Source organism: Sceloporus occidentalis, unplaced genomic scaffold, assembly GCF_023333645.1.
Source record: "Sceloporus occidentalis isolate IW3139 unplaced genomic scaffold, rSceOcc1.0.p SCAF_1, whole genome shotgun sequence".
NCBI lineage: Eukaryota > Metazoa > Chordata > Lepidosauria > Squamata > Phrynosomatidae > Sceloporus > Sceloporus occidentalis.
In genome coordinates this window covers 32,582,983-32,596,965 of record NW_028316981.1, presented here as the reverse complement: position 1 = coordinate 32,596,965, position 13,983 = coordinate 32,582,983, and positions in this window count along the sequence as shown.

Sequence of the window (13,983 nt, the reverse complement as noted above, 5' to 3'; positions counted from 1 at the left end):
GCAAAGGTCAGATGAAATGTTATCGTATGCAGTGAGATAGTAGAAATATAAAATATACATTTGAACAATGCAGAAAGAGACAATTTAAAGTGACCTGTCTCGATTCCCTTGGTGACACTGGCATATAAAGTAGAGCACAGATACCAGGAGCCCAAAAGTGAGCTGTGTGCCTGAGATGCCCTTATTTCAGAGGCTATATTTCAGTTTAATCCTGATATATTTCAAAAAAGAAAGAAAGAAAGTAAAAGAAAAGATGAAATACCACCACATTCCCCCTTTCCTTTTCTTTAGGGATGGTCATAAATTGAGAGCTAGCTGAAAACTCAGGAAATGTAAATCATTCCATACCAACATTCTTACTTACTTGCCTATTTATTTATTTATTTATTTATTTATTTGCTAATCCTGATTCTTCCAGGACTTCCTGATTTTTCCAGATATCAAAGCTCTATCGAACATTCCCCCCCCCCCCCCCACAGCACACTCAGGGAAGTCACACAGGGATGTTAAATAGCTGATAATTGACAAGCAATACAACTCTTGGGTGGGTGGAAGCTCTTGTCAACGCATCTCACAAAATCCTTGTGGGGCTTTCAATAACACATTTCTTTCTGGATGGCGGTCTGTATTTGGGTTTGGGTTTTTGTTTTTGTTTTTAACAAGAGGAAATGTGTAACTCCTGGGTCGTAGGCTCAAAAGATAATGTTCTGCTGTGTGTGAATATTCTGCCATAGATTGAATCCTAGCTGCCAACCTTTTTCTTCAAAAATCCTCTGCTTGTGTTCCCGTATAGAAAAAAGTTTGGACATTTGACACAAAGAATGGGTTTTCATAACTAACAGCAGAGGTTGTAGGGTGAAAATGTAGTTTGAAAATGGTTGAGTATATGTAAAAAAAAACCCCTCTTATGCTGAGCCTTCATGATTGTATCATTGTGACCGTTGAAAGTACTGACCCTCACGCAAGGCAGAACATCCAGTTTTCTCCAAGTCTCCAAAAAGAACAACCCTTCCTTCAACCCCACTCCACCAGTCTTCAGAGGCTGGAGTCCTGCCAAAACTGCATGCAATAGTGGATATTTTGCTGCAGTCAAATGCAGTATGTATGCATGTGTGTATGTGTGTGTGTGCATGTGCATGTATTTACATGCCTTCAAGTCACCTGTTGACTTATGGTGACCCCCGGAACTTCATAGGGTTTTCTTAGGCAAGGAATTGTCAGAGGTTGTTTTGCCCGTCACTTCCTCTGAAATATAGCTTACAGCACCTGGTATTCATTAGTGGTTTATCATCCAAGTACAATACATTACCTTAGTTATAACCAACTACAATTCACCAACAGTATGTCAGTCTGAAATTTCTGCAGAACTTTTAATCAGGATAGATGTTTAAAACTGAGAGGGAGCACAGATATCCAAAAATTTGATTGGTTGTTTTCAGTCACAGGGTATGCAATTAAATGCAGTTGCAAAATGGAGAGCAGAGCCTTGATGAGTCACTGGAAGGTATATAGTTATCGCATGAAAACTAGACATACATCCTGGAATAAAGCTAAAATGAAAACTAGATGTACATCCTGGGATAAAGATAAAGATAAAATATGTAAAAGATAAAATAAAGATAAAATAGTATGGATAGGCTTGGTGGCAGTCTCCCTGGGTTGAAGCTACTGCTGCTGAATGCCAGGTCAGTGAATGGTAAAACAGCAGCCATTCAGGACCTGATCATGGAAGAACAAGCTGACCTGGCATGTATAATGGAGACGTGGTTGGATGAGGCTGGAGGAGTTAATCCCTCTCAGTTTTGCCCACCAGTAATGAATAACTATCGGCCAGTGTCTAACCTACGATTTCTGGGCAGGGTTTTGGAACATGTGGTGGTTTCCCAACTCCAGGGATTTCTGGATGAAACGAATGATCTAGATCTATTTCAATCTGGTTTCAAACCTGTCTATGGAACAGAGACAGCCTTGTTTGCAGGGAACTGGATAGGGAGAGTGTGTCTCCTGTTGGTTCTCCTGGACCTCTCAGCGGCTTTTGATGCCATCGATCATGATATCCTTCTGGACCACCTCTCTGGAATGGGGCTTGGAGCTACTGTTCTACAATGGCTCCATTCTTTCCTGGAGGGGCAAACCCAGCAGATGATACTGGGGGACTCCTGTTCGACCCCCTGGCCATTGACCTGTGGGGTCCCTCAGGGTTCTGTGTTGTCCCTTATGCTGTTTAACATATACATGAAACTGCTGGGAAAGGTTGTCCAGAGTTTTGGGGTGCGATGTCATCAATATGCAGATGACACTCAACTCTGCTACTCCTTCCTACCTCAATCCAAGGAGGCTGGCATGGTCCTAAATCAATGTCTGTCTTCAGTAATGGACTGGATGAGGGCAAACAAGTTGAAACTTAATCCAGACAAGACAGAGGTGCTACTAGTCAGTTGGAAGGCAGATCGAGGAATAGGGATCCAGCCTGTGTTAGATGAGGTCACACTTCCCCTGAAGACACAGGTTTGGAGTTTGGGAGTACTCTTGGACTCAGCTTTGAACCTGGAAGCCCAGGTCTCTGCTGTGACCAGGAGTGCTTTTGCACATTTAAAACTTATACACCAGCTGTGCCCATTCCTTGAGAAGCCAGATTTGGCCATGGTGGTACATGCGTTGGTTACATCCCATTTGGACTACTGTAATGGGCTCTACATGGGGCTGCCTTTGAAAAGTGTTTGGAAAAATCAGCTGGTTCAAAGAGCTGCTGCCAGGCTATTAACAGGGGCAGATTACAGAGATCATACAACACCCCTGTTGAAACAGCTTCATTGGCTGCCAGTTTGTTTCCGGGCACAATTCACGGTCCTGGTTATTACCTACAAAGCCCTACTTAGCTCAGGTCCACACTATTTGGCAGACCATTTCTCCTGGCATGAACCGGCCCAGGCTCTGAGATCCTCTGGAGAAGCCCTTCTCTCTCCCCCAATACCATCACAAACATGGTTGGTGGGGACACGAGAGAGGGCCTTCTCAGTGGCTGCCCCTAGACTCTGGAACTCCCTGCCCAGGGAGATGAGAACGGCTCCCTCCTTGAGGGCCTTCCACTGGCAGGTGAAGACCTACCTGTTCATACAGGCATTTAGGGAATTACTATAAGGACAGGCTAGGATGTTGGAGCAGTTTAAAAATTCTTTTTAATGTACATTTTTTTAAATGAAATGTTTTTAATTGTACTGTTTTTTTAATACTGTGAAGCCACTCTGAGTCCCAGTCCTGGGGAAAGGGCAGGAAATAGATAGATAGATAGATAGATAGATAGATAGATAGATAGATAGCTCTTTCTGGAAATACAAGGTCAATATGCATCCAGCCTAGCATAATTAGCTGGACTGAGTACACAAAAGATCAAATTGAACATCCATCCTTTTGTATATTAAATTCTCCGGTACACCATACTGTCCAACTGTTCCAAATCCCAATTAATCTTATGTTGTCTTACTTTTTCAGTTGCTTTTAAAATGTCTCAGTTTCTCTCTTCTGGTCCCATTTTCTCCCTTTGTCTTCATCTTATTTAAGTTGCTGCAAACTGAGTGCAAAAGTAGTTCACATTCAATTGACTAAGTGGAGGCAAAGGAGAGGTGAGTGTATAATCTTGTCCTTCTCAGTACTGGACCTGAAACTTGAGAATTAATTTTGGGACTTGAGCCTTTTGTTTGCTAAGCAAACTGAACTATAAGTTAACTTGTTACTTTGCTTGCTCATTAGCTGGTAGCACATCTCTGCTATCAGCTGTGTAGCAACAAACCTTTGGCTATTTGCTGGGGCTGTGTTTGGACACTTCCACAGATACAGTTTCAGAACACCTACATAGGATTTCTCTCTGGTATGACACCTGTGGTGGCTCATTGCCTGTGAAGGCATCGTCACAATAAAACGCAAAGCCGCATGTGGAGGAAAGGCCACAACTTTATTAACGCAAACATCAGCAAAAGGTAGAGTTGACCAAAAGCATGAGTTCTGGATCATCTTACAACCCGCCGTTGTAGGATAAATGGCATGTCACATAAAGCAAGGCATTGGGATGAGCTAGGGGCTAGATTAACGCCCTCTCGTATTCATGCAACCCACAGATTGCATTTAACTAAAGCCCCTAGTCACCGGGAAGCGGTGTCACGTTATGGCCCCCGCAATGACCACAACGTAAGCCCTCATCGCTGTCATGTCCCATAGGGACTCGCAATACAGTGCTATGCAACCTTTTAGACTATGCCTACCCGATCCAGAACCTCTGCTGCCGCCCCAAAAGTTGTGACAGCAAACCACGCACCCTAGGAAGGGCGGGTGGGAGAGACAAGCAGAAATGACACCGAGCAGGACACCGCATGGCCTATATATAGGCCTATTCCAAAGGTGGCGGCCGAGAGGGGAGTCGCCCCGCCCCCAGGAGCAGCCAACCAATTGGCTGCCCTGGAGGACCGGGGCGACCATGGAGAGGGACTATCCGCCTCCTAGAGCATCGCTTAGGAGGCGGAAGTCCCTCCTTTTCCACCCTCGGCCGGCCAATTGGAAGCCAGCGCGCCCCAGCAAAGCATGCTGGGGCACGCCAGACCTCCATGTCACCAGGCCCCCGGCGGCAACGCTGCCTGCCCAGCGAGTCGGGCAGCAACCTTTGCCTGTGAGGGCATCACCACAATAAAACGCAAAGCCGAATGTGGAGGAAAGGCCACAACTTTATTAACACAAGCATCAGCAAAAGGTAGGGTTGACCAAAAGCATGAGTTCTGGATCATCTTACAACCCGCCGTTGTAGGATAAATGGCACGTCATATAAAGCAAGGCATCGGGATGAGCTAGGGGCTAGATTAACACCCTCTCATATTCATGCAACCCGCAGATTGCATTTAACTAAAGCCCCTAGTCACCGGGAAGCGGTGTCATGTTATGGCCCCTGCAATGACCACAACGTATGCCCTCATCGCTCCCGTGTCCCATAGAGACTCCCGACACAGTGCTATGCAACCTTCTAGACCATGCGTACCCGATCCAGAACCTCTGCTGCCGCCACAAAGGCAGTTTCGAAGGAATGCCACCGCCAACCCTACCCCGAACGCAACACCAACCGGGTTCAGAGAAGCTGCCAAGCCGGCCTGACCCATGCAAAAAATTAAGTGCAAATCGGCTGAAGCTGCAAACATATCAACGCGTTCAGCCTAGTGGATGTACATTGCAGAAACGCATAATGTCCACCAATGAAAAGCCAGGTTCAACCTCAACGCCGTCAGAGTGGAAACCAGTAATCGCAGTCATCTGCCTGGGCAGCGGCTCAGCCTAAAACCGCAATGATAGTGCTCGGTCCAAACCTGAAAGTGAAAGAACTAAACAATGTGCAAAACAGCAAACAAAACAGTACAAAGATCCAGTGATCAAACATGCCATGAGAAAGGTAAGGGATAGGAGCACCCACACAAACCAGGTGAACCAACCACAGCTCAAGCATGGCTATTTAGGAGCAGGGCCAGCTCCCCCGCTGTGCAGAGAGGCAGAGCAAGAAATCTGAGAGGCCAGAGATTTGGGATGGGTTAAAGGGCAGTACAGCCTAGCATGAGGACCTCTGCAAGAGGCACAAAGGTGATCAAATTTGCACTGCATGCGAGAACACTTGCCAACATTGAAATCTCGGCAAACAAGGCCCGGACTATCGGAAGGAGCAGAGCAAGTGGAAGATGCAGGCGGCACGGCCTGAGTTCCAACTTCCAATAGCCAAATTTCAGAAGGTGATCCCATCGCTCTCTAGAATTCTGGGAAGCATGCTGGCGGAACGCCGTATTGTAAGCGATGGCTGCTGCCTCGCTGGCGAACTCTCTGGCCTTAAGGACATGCAGCAAATGGCTGTCGAGCTGCCAAGCCTGTTCAGGGAAGGCCGTGGAAACCACAGCCCTAAAAACGGTGAAACCTTCTAGCCAATTGTAAAATTTGTGGTCAACTGGAGGGGAAAAGGGGGCCTTTTTTCCCTCTTGGATGAGGTAACTGCCAAAGCTGCTTGACCTGTCGGAAGAACCAAACCAAAGACATCAACAAAACAGCCTCTGAGAATCAGCTTCCTGGTTTTGCGAGGTAGATGAGAGCCAGGAGGGCGCTCTCCAGGTGCGCAAACTGGAAACCCTTGTGCTTGTCGACCCAAACCCCCTGAAGACCGGGTCACCAGTTACGATGCTTGATGGTCCAGCGCGGCAGGCCTGGGGCAAAGGCATGCTCAACCCAAAAGTGATCTCTGCCAGAAGGTAAAGGTGAGTTAACAGCATTGAAGGCATCTTGAGCAGCTTGTGAGGATCGAGCCCGTCTGTGTCTTTTCTTGGCTTTGTGACCTTTCTTGCACCATCTACGTTTGTTGTCACCATCAACGTTGCCGAACGCCTCGCTGTCCGATCTGGAAAATGATGACGACATCGAACTGGAGCTGGATGACGACAAGACAACAGAACGCTTCGCTGCCACAGGGGTCTTGTCACGGTCTGCCGAAGGTACTTGGCTGGAAGATGAGGCTCCAGGAGATCTGGCAACTGTCAGAAGTGAAAGAGATTCTGGATCACTTAGCTGGCAAGGTGAAGTGGCTTTTGCAATCAGCTCAGCAATGGAATGTGACAGCTCCGACATTGCCGATTAAGACAAACAATTAACAGCTGGCGATGGCCCAACACGTGAAGATCCTGATGTAGAAACAATTCAGGAACTTGAGCCCAACATAGTATTAGAGGAGGAAGTGGCATTAAAATTCAAGGCCGGCATACGCTGAAGTCCCCCAGATTGACCAGACATAATTTGCGTAGCTACTGCCGAGGATGTCTTTTTGCACCCTGCTTTGTTGGGCATGATGAATAAACAGTCAGCAATTGCCAGTTAGAAAGAGCAAATAACAAAACAGGTGGCTGAGAGAGTGTGACCGGGCTGAAAATTTTTTGAACAGAGAACAGCAAGCAAGCCCAACACAGGGGTCCTTGGGCAAGCCACACACTCTCCAAAATCAAAAGCCCTATCAAAATATAGGAGGGGAGGGAAAACAGACGAAACTACTCACTAACGGGGCCAGGAGCCCAGCCCAAAATGGTGGCCGCCGCAGCTCTCTATCCCCCAAGACCACAGTAAGGGTGGGGAAGGGGAAGGGGAAGGAAGCCCCCACCTGTCTTGTGCAGGGCCACAGGGACCCTAATTCCAAAGCGGGGAGGAGGGGGCAAGCCCCTTGTGCTCACCTCCCCGAAACTCAGCTCTGCTCAGCAGCAGAGCCAAGCAGAAATGGCGCCGAGCAGGATGCCACATGGCCTATATATAGGCCTATTCCAAAGGTGGGGGCCAAGAGGGGAGTCGCCCCGCCCCCAGGAGCAGCCAGCCAATCGGCGACCATAGAGAGGGACTATCCGCCTCCTAGAGCGTCGCTCAGGAGGTGGAAGTCCCTCCTTCCCCCCCTCAGCCAGCCAATTGGAGGCCAGCACGCCCCAGCAAAGCATACTGGGGTGCACCAGACTTCCGTGGCGCCAGGCCCACGGTGGCAACGCTGCCTGCTTGGCAAGTCGGGCGGCAGCCTTTTGCACAAATACATTAGTGGATTCTGCACTTATCAAATGCTGCAGAGGCATATGTCTACCAGGTTAAATGAGCCAGATGTGTTAATTGTCTGCCATGACCAAATCATAGAATCATAGAGTTGGAAGAGACCACAAGGGACATCCAGTCCAACCCCCCTGCCATGCAGGAAATCTCAATCAAAGCATCCCCGACCGATGTCCATCCAGCCTCTGTTTAAAGACTTCTAAGGAAGGAGAAGTAATAAGAGAATGGAGAGAATTAAGAGGGAGGGGTGGCTTAGAAGTTAAGGTGCTGGCTGATGATCATAAGGTTTGCAGGTCAGCAGTTTGAGACCCAAGTGCAGTGTGATGAGTGAGCTCCCGTCACCCGTCCCAGTTTCTGTCAGCCTAGAAGTACAAAAGCTTTTAAAGGTGCAAGTAGATAAATAGCACCACCTCAGTGGAAAAGTAAAAGCATCCCATGCAGTCATGCTGACCACATGACCATGAGGTATTTTCTAACACTGGCTCCTTTGGCTTAGTAATGGAGATGAGTACCATCCCCTACAGTCGGACACGATTAGACAATCTTGTTAACAGGGAAATTTTATCTTTTTTAAATAACAAAATGACAGATCTTTATATAATTATGCAGATTTCTACTTCTAGTCATTGAATGGCTGAGTTCATGGTTCTGACTTTATTCCTGTCTCCCTTTATTTTTGCTTCTCATCTTTCCTTCTCACTTTTCCTTTGCTGCTTGAAGTGTTCTGTCTGTTATTCATTGTTTCTTCCCTTTCTTTTTGGCCACTGATCACATTTCCCTGTATTCTTCTTTGACTATTTTTCTGGCTTCTCGTCATAGTTCTTCTGGTTCCCAGTAAATTATGCTTAATAATGCAAATGTATGTCTTACATTTTCTGTGAATTCTATTGTGCGTGATTACTAGTTTTATGTTTTTCTTCAGCTTTATTCTAATTTTTTGTCTAAGTACAGTAGTTCATGATCTGTGCCACAGTCAGCAGCTGGTCAGGTTTTAGCTGCAGGAATGGAGCTTCTTCTTCATCTTTTATTTCCAGTTATGTAGTCAATGGAGTTTATTACACATGTGGGGAAAATAACTTCTTCATACAACCAGAGAGGAGGCGTTATCCAGTGATATTCGTGCAAATGCGGTGAAGATTTTCACATGCATCACGATAACCTATCCCAGGAATAATCAGGGAATAACCAGCAACAAATCATTCACAGGGAAATCCCATGAATGATTTGTTGCTGGTTATTCCCTGGTTTTTCTGGGGTTAAGTCATCTTTAATCATGATCGTGTGTGAAAATCCTACCACAACAGCACAGTCCTATCTGATTTTTGTATTGACCATCTGCTGATGTCCATGTGTATAGTCTCCTCTCTGGTTGTATGAAGAAGCTATTTGCAATGAATAGATTCTTGGCCTCATAAAATTCAATCAAACACTCTCCTTCTTCATTTTGTGTACCTAATCTGAAATCGACTTACAATTTTGGATTCTTCTTTGCTTCCCACTTTAGCATTCCAGACGCCTCTTATTAGCAATACTTTTTATAGAGAGAGACATTTGATGATTAATGGGTTGTGCAGAAGGGTCTTTTAATGTGGTTTGTGTGTACATCATTTCCCCCTTTATTGTTATGGCTCTTAAATGATTTTATACTGTTTTAAATTATGGATGTTTTTACATGATAACTTAATTTGTCGGTGTTTTATTTTGGTGGTTGGCCTCTGAGGCTGAGAAAATGTAGACTTGCCTAAGGTAATCCAGTGGGTTTCTATGGCTGAACAGTGATTTGAACCCTAGTCTCCAAATGTGCTAGTCCAATATTCAATCCACTACACCACTCCCTGTACCCAAATGCCCCAGTGTGTTGTGGAGAAATTATTCTGTGGAGAAAAATATATGGGTTGTTTTTTTCATATAGAAGCAAGAAACAGTGTCTTTTTTATAGTAAATCCATTTTCTGCACAGAAAGCAAGTTTGTTTGCAGGGTTGTTGTGCACATATTTCTTTCAATAGAACATTTCCTTAATGACACCTCAAAACATTTAAATATCAGAATGAAATGACACAAAATTCTCACTGGTCTATTTTTCTTTCCAATGAGGTTTCAAGGAAACCAACTTTTTGACCTGGCAATTTTTCTCCCATTCCTATGTAGAAACATTTTTGTGAAGTCAGCTATATGTCTGGATTGTCTTTAAAGGTCATTCAACATACAGCATATTACACTGGCCTAGTCTGGATGTAATAAGCCATGAATAACTGTAGCAGGACTCATCCCCTTAAAGGAGCTTTTCTCCCTCTCTCCTAATACTCATATTAAATGAAGCTGTGCTCACTAAATGAAGTTTCGTGATATGCAATTTTGAACAGGCTGTTAACAGAAACAAAAGAATCAAGTTATGAAAAACCTTTATGAACTGAACACTAGACCTAACTGTAGTTCTGGGTTCCTTTGGGATACTCTCGAGGCAGTTATTAAAGGAAATTTGACTATGGAAATTTGAAGGCTTAAAAAAAGAGTTAAACAACACTAAGGGGAAAGAACTAGAAAGGGGAAAGAAAGAGTTGTCTATTCATGCTGTCTTGAGTTTCTTGAAACCAACTCCATTCTGGATCCCTTCCAGTCTGGTTTTTGCCCATGGCACTCCACAGAGACGGCCCTTACTAAGATCTTGAATGATCTTTTGCGGGCCAAGGCGAATGGCCTCTATTCTATCCTTGTCCTACTCGACCTGTCTGCGGCCTTCAACACCGTGGACCACTCTCTCCTAATAGATGTACTCTCTGACCTTGGTTTCTCGGGCCTTGTTCTCGATTGGTTCACATCTTACTTGTCAGATCGATCTTTTTCGGTGGTCTTGGGTGGTCAGACCTCGTCTTCTGTCCCCTTATCTGTTGGAGTTCCTCAGGGCTCTGTTTTGGGTCCCCTTCTGTTCTCTTTATACACACTTTCCCTTGGCAAACTTATCAGTTCCTTTGGTTTCTCCTACCATCTCTACGCCGATGATACCCAACTGTACCTTTCCACCCCTAATCTTTCGCCAGAGCTAGAGCAGCAAGTGTCATCCTGTTTAACAGCTGTCTCCCACTGGATGCAACATTGGCGTCTGAAGCTCAATATGTCCAAGACCGAGCTTCTTGTTTTCCCTCCTAAGCCCACCCTTCACTATTCCTTTTCTATTTCTGTCAATAACATCTCTATCCAGCCGGTCCAGAAGCCCGCAGTCTTGGTTTCATCTTTGACTCCTCTTTGTCATTCATCCCCCAGATCCAGACTACAGCCAAAGTCTGTAGATTTTTTCTCTATAATATCGCCAAAATCCGTCCATATCTCTCAGCTTCTACCGCAAAGACACTGGTCCATGCTGTCATACCCAGCCTGGAGGACAGCTTGGAGGACTCAGAGGATGAGCTAGAGCCCCTGGGACCTGAACCTGTCATGGAGGAGCCAGAGCCCCTGGGGCTTGAACCTGTAATGGAGGAGCCAGAGGCTGGCCCTAGTTATGCTGGAGCAGAGTCTCTGGCCCCTCCAGAGGTTCAGCAGTCAAGTTTGCCTGGTGCCGAGGCTGTGGACATGGAGGAGGATATGGGCAGTGTGCCTACCTTCAATGAGCGTCGAGCAGAAAGAGAGGGCCTTCGAAGATCTCGGAGGCTTTATCAGAAGCGTCTTCGTAATCAGACACAGCTGAAGGCCGGCTCCTTGCCTTCTTAAGCACCTGGAGCATGTGTGGTTCTTTGCCAGTGGATATCTGACTCTTTTAGAGGAAAGACTCTGTCTCTGGCTCCTTTGGCTTCTTGTCTTGACTACCCGGAAACCTTGACCTTGGACTGCTTTATCGACCTGCCTATCTGTTGCCCTGAACCTCGGACCGTCTGACAATTCTCTTGGTAATCCCTTTTGGTAGAACTACTGTGAATCTCCAGGACTGTGTAGCTTATACTGACTTTGCTGTGCTGGGAGGGGGTTTGTTTGAGAACTAGCTGCCTTATCAGCCCTTTGGCTGCTTTCCCGGACACATGCCCTAGTGGTCTCACGACTAGACTACTGTAACCTCCTCTTGGCAGGGCTTCCCCTCTCTCATCTCCACCCATTAATTTCTGTTCAGCATTCAGCTGCACGCATTATTTCACTCGCTCGCCGTTATGATCATGTCTCCCCTCTGTTGTTCTCCCTTCACAGGCTCCCTCTTCCTTTCCGCATTAGGTACAAACTTTTGCTACTCACCTTTAAAGCCCTGCATGGGCTGGCCCCTCCTTATTTAACTGATCTTCTCTCTCCCTACATCCCTACTTGCACTCTCCGCTCTGGCAGCCAAAGTCTCCTCTCTCAGCCCAGGATTTTCTCTTCCCTGTCCCAGATCCGTCCCTTCTCTCTTGCTACTCCTCATTCCTGGAACCTTCTTCCTCTGCATGCACGGTTCATCACTTCCCTAACCAGCTTTAAGGCTGAGCTGAAAACCATATTGTTTAGGGAAGCGTTCTCAGGGAATTTGTGATTGTCATCTGGCTGTCTGACAATATTTGATGTGATGTGATTGTTTTATATTTGATGTTTTTAATTTGTTTTTGTTTTTGTTTTGTTTTTTCCTTCTCTATATGGTAATTTTATCTATTCCTCTTTTAATTGTTATTATCTTAGAATGTACGCCTTGGGCAGGCTTTTATTTACTCTTTAATTTTACCGACTTTGTACAGTGCTGTGTATAATTACAGCGCTTTAGAAATAAAGTTTAACAATAATAAATAATAATAACTATCAAAAGAGTATACACATACACACACACACACACACACACAAAACAAAAATCATGAAGCAAGAAAATATGGGTAGAATTGTGTCACAATAGATCAGAACTAGATTTAAAAAAAAAAAACCAGAAAGAGTATACCCGGCTTTAATATATTTCAAAAGTAGTTACCATGAGTTTACTAATAAATTTACAAAATTATTATCTAATGATCTAAAAAAAAAGCTAAAAGAGCTGTACATTTAATCAAAGATTGAAATAATAATTTCATTACAAACACAAATTAAATACGTAACACCTTTAAGGAATTATATGCAGATCTATATGATTTAGAAATAAACAGACCTACAAATATATAATGTTTTGTTCTGGGAACTTCCAATTAATCTCATCTAAAATGTACATAAATAAATATTAAATACTGCTATAACCTGCAAAGAAATAAAGAACACAATCAACCATTTGAAACTTGATAAATCACCAGATCCAGATGGTTTTAACACAATTTTTTACAAAACATTTGCCAATAATTTGACTCCATATTAATGTAATTAATTAATGTATTTAATTACATTAATTATTAAATGACATACTCTTGGGAGGAAAAATACCAGATTCCTGGAATACCCCCAAAATGCAGTCATCCCTCCTTATCCACGGATTTATTATCCATGGATTCAAGCCTCCATGGCTTGAAAATATTCCAAAAAAGTATAAATTCCTAATAGCAAACCTTTATTTTCCATTTTATATATGGCATTTTGCTATGCCATTGTATTTAATGGGATTTGAGCATAAATGTAGCCATGGGTATTTGACTCACAATTGCATGGCAACCACTATGTTAATGAGATCATACTAGTTGGGGGAGATATTCTGTGGCCAATGGATCATTATGCAGGTTTCAATGAGTTTATATAAGGTGCTTTGGCACAAAATGGGTTAAAATGTCATTGGTCAAGAATACTACACGCTATCCTAGAATGAAAAAACGAACAAACACTAGAGTACTTCCTAAATCTCCGTGTCTCTCACACACACACCATTATGGTAAGCTTCTAGCTACTTTGAAACACTAGTCGGATATAATGGAATTGCAAAGATAATTCCACTTTAGCAGTAATTCTACTTGATTTTCATGCTGAGTTTTCCACAGGGGTTTTCATTCATTGTAGGAAGCAACTGCAGTGTAAATTGAAAAAAGAAACATGAGAAGTGGTGGCTAACTAGCAGTCCTACTGTTCTGCATAGAAATCACACACACAAACAGGTGATCTAAATGGGTCAGTTTAAAATGTCAATTCTCACATTGTTCCAAAGAATATTTTATATTTCTGCTACTACATTGTGCTTCATAATGTTTCACCTAATTTTCCCCTTTAGACTATTTTCTCTCGAAATTCCTCTCGCTTTTGCTATGTACCTCTTTCAGCAAGTTCACACCACCCACCAAACATTGACTTTTAATGTCAGGGTTTTTGAGAGGCAGCTTGGGTGGACCTTTGCTAACCCAAAATCTGCCTCCCCTTTCCCCAATTCACACTGTTTCTTTGGACTTTATTGCACCACCTTTGGTGCCCAAATTGGGCTCAGATTCGGAAGTTATGCTGATTTTATCACACTGACATTTTCTTTAAAACAGCTTCCCATT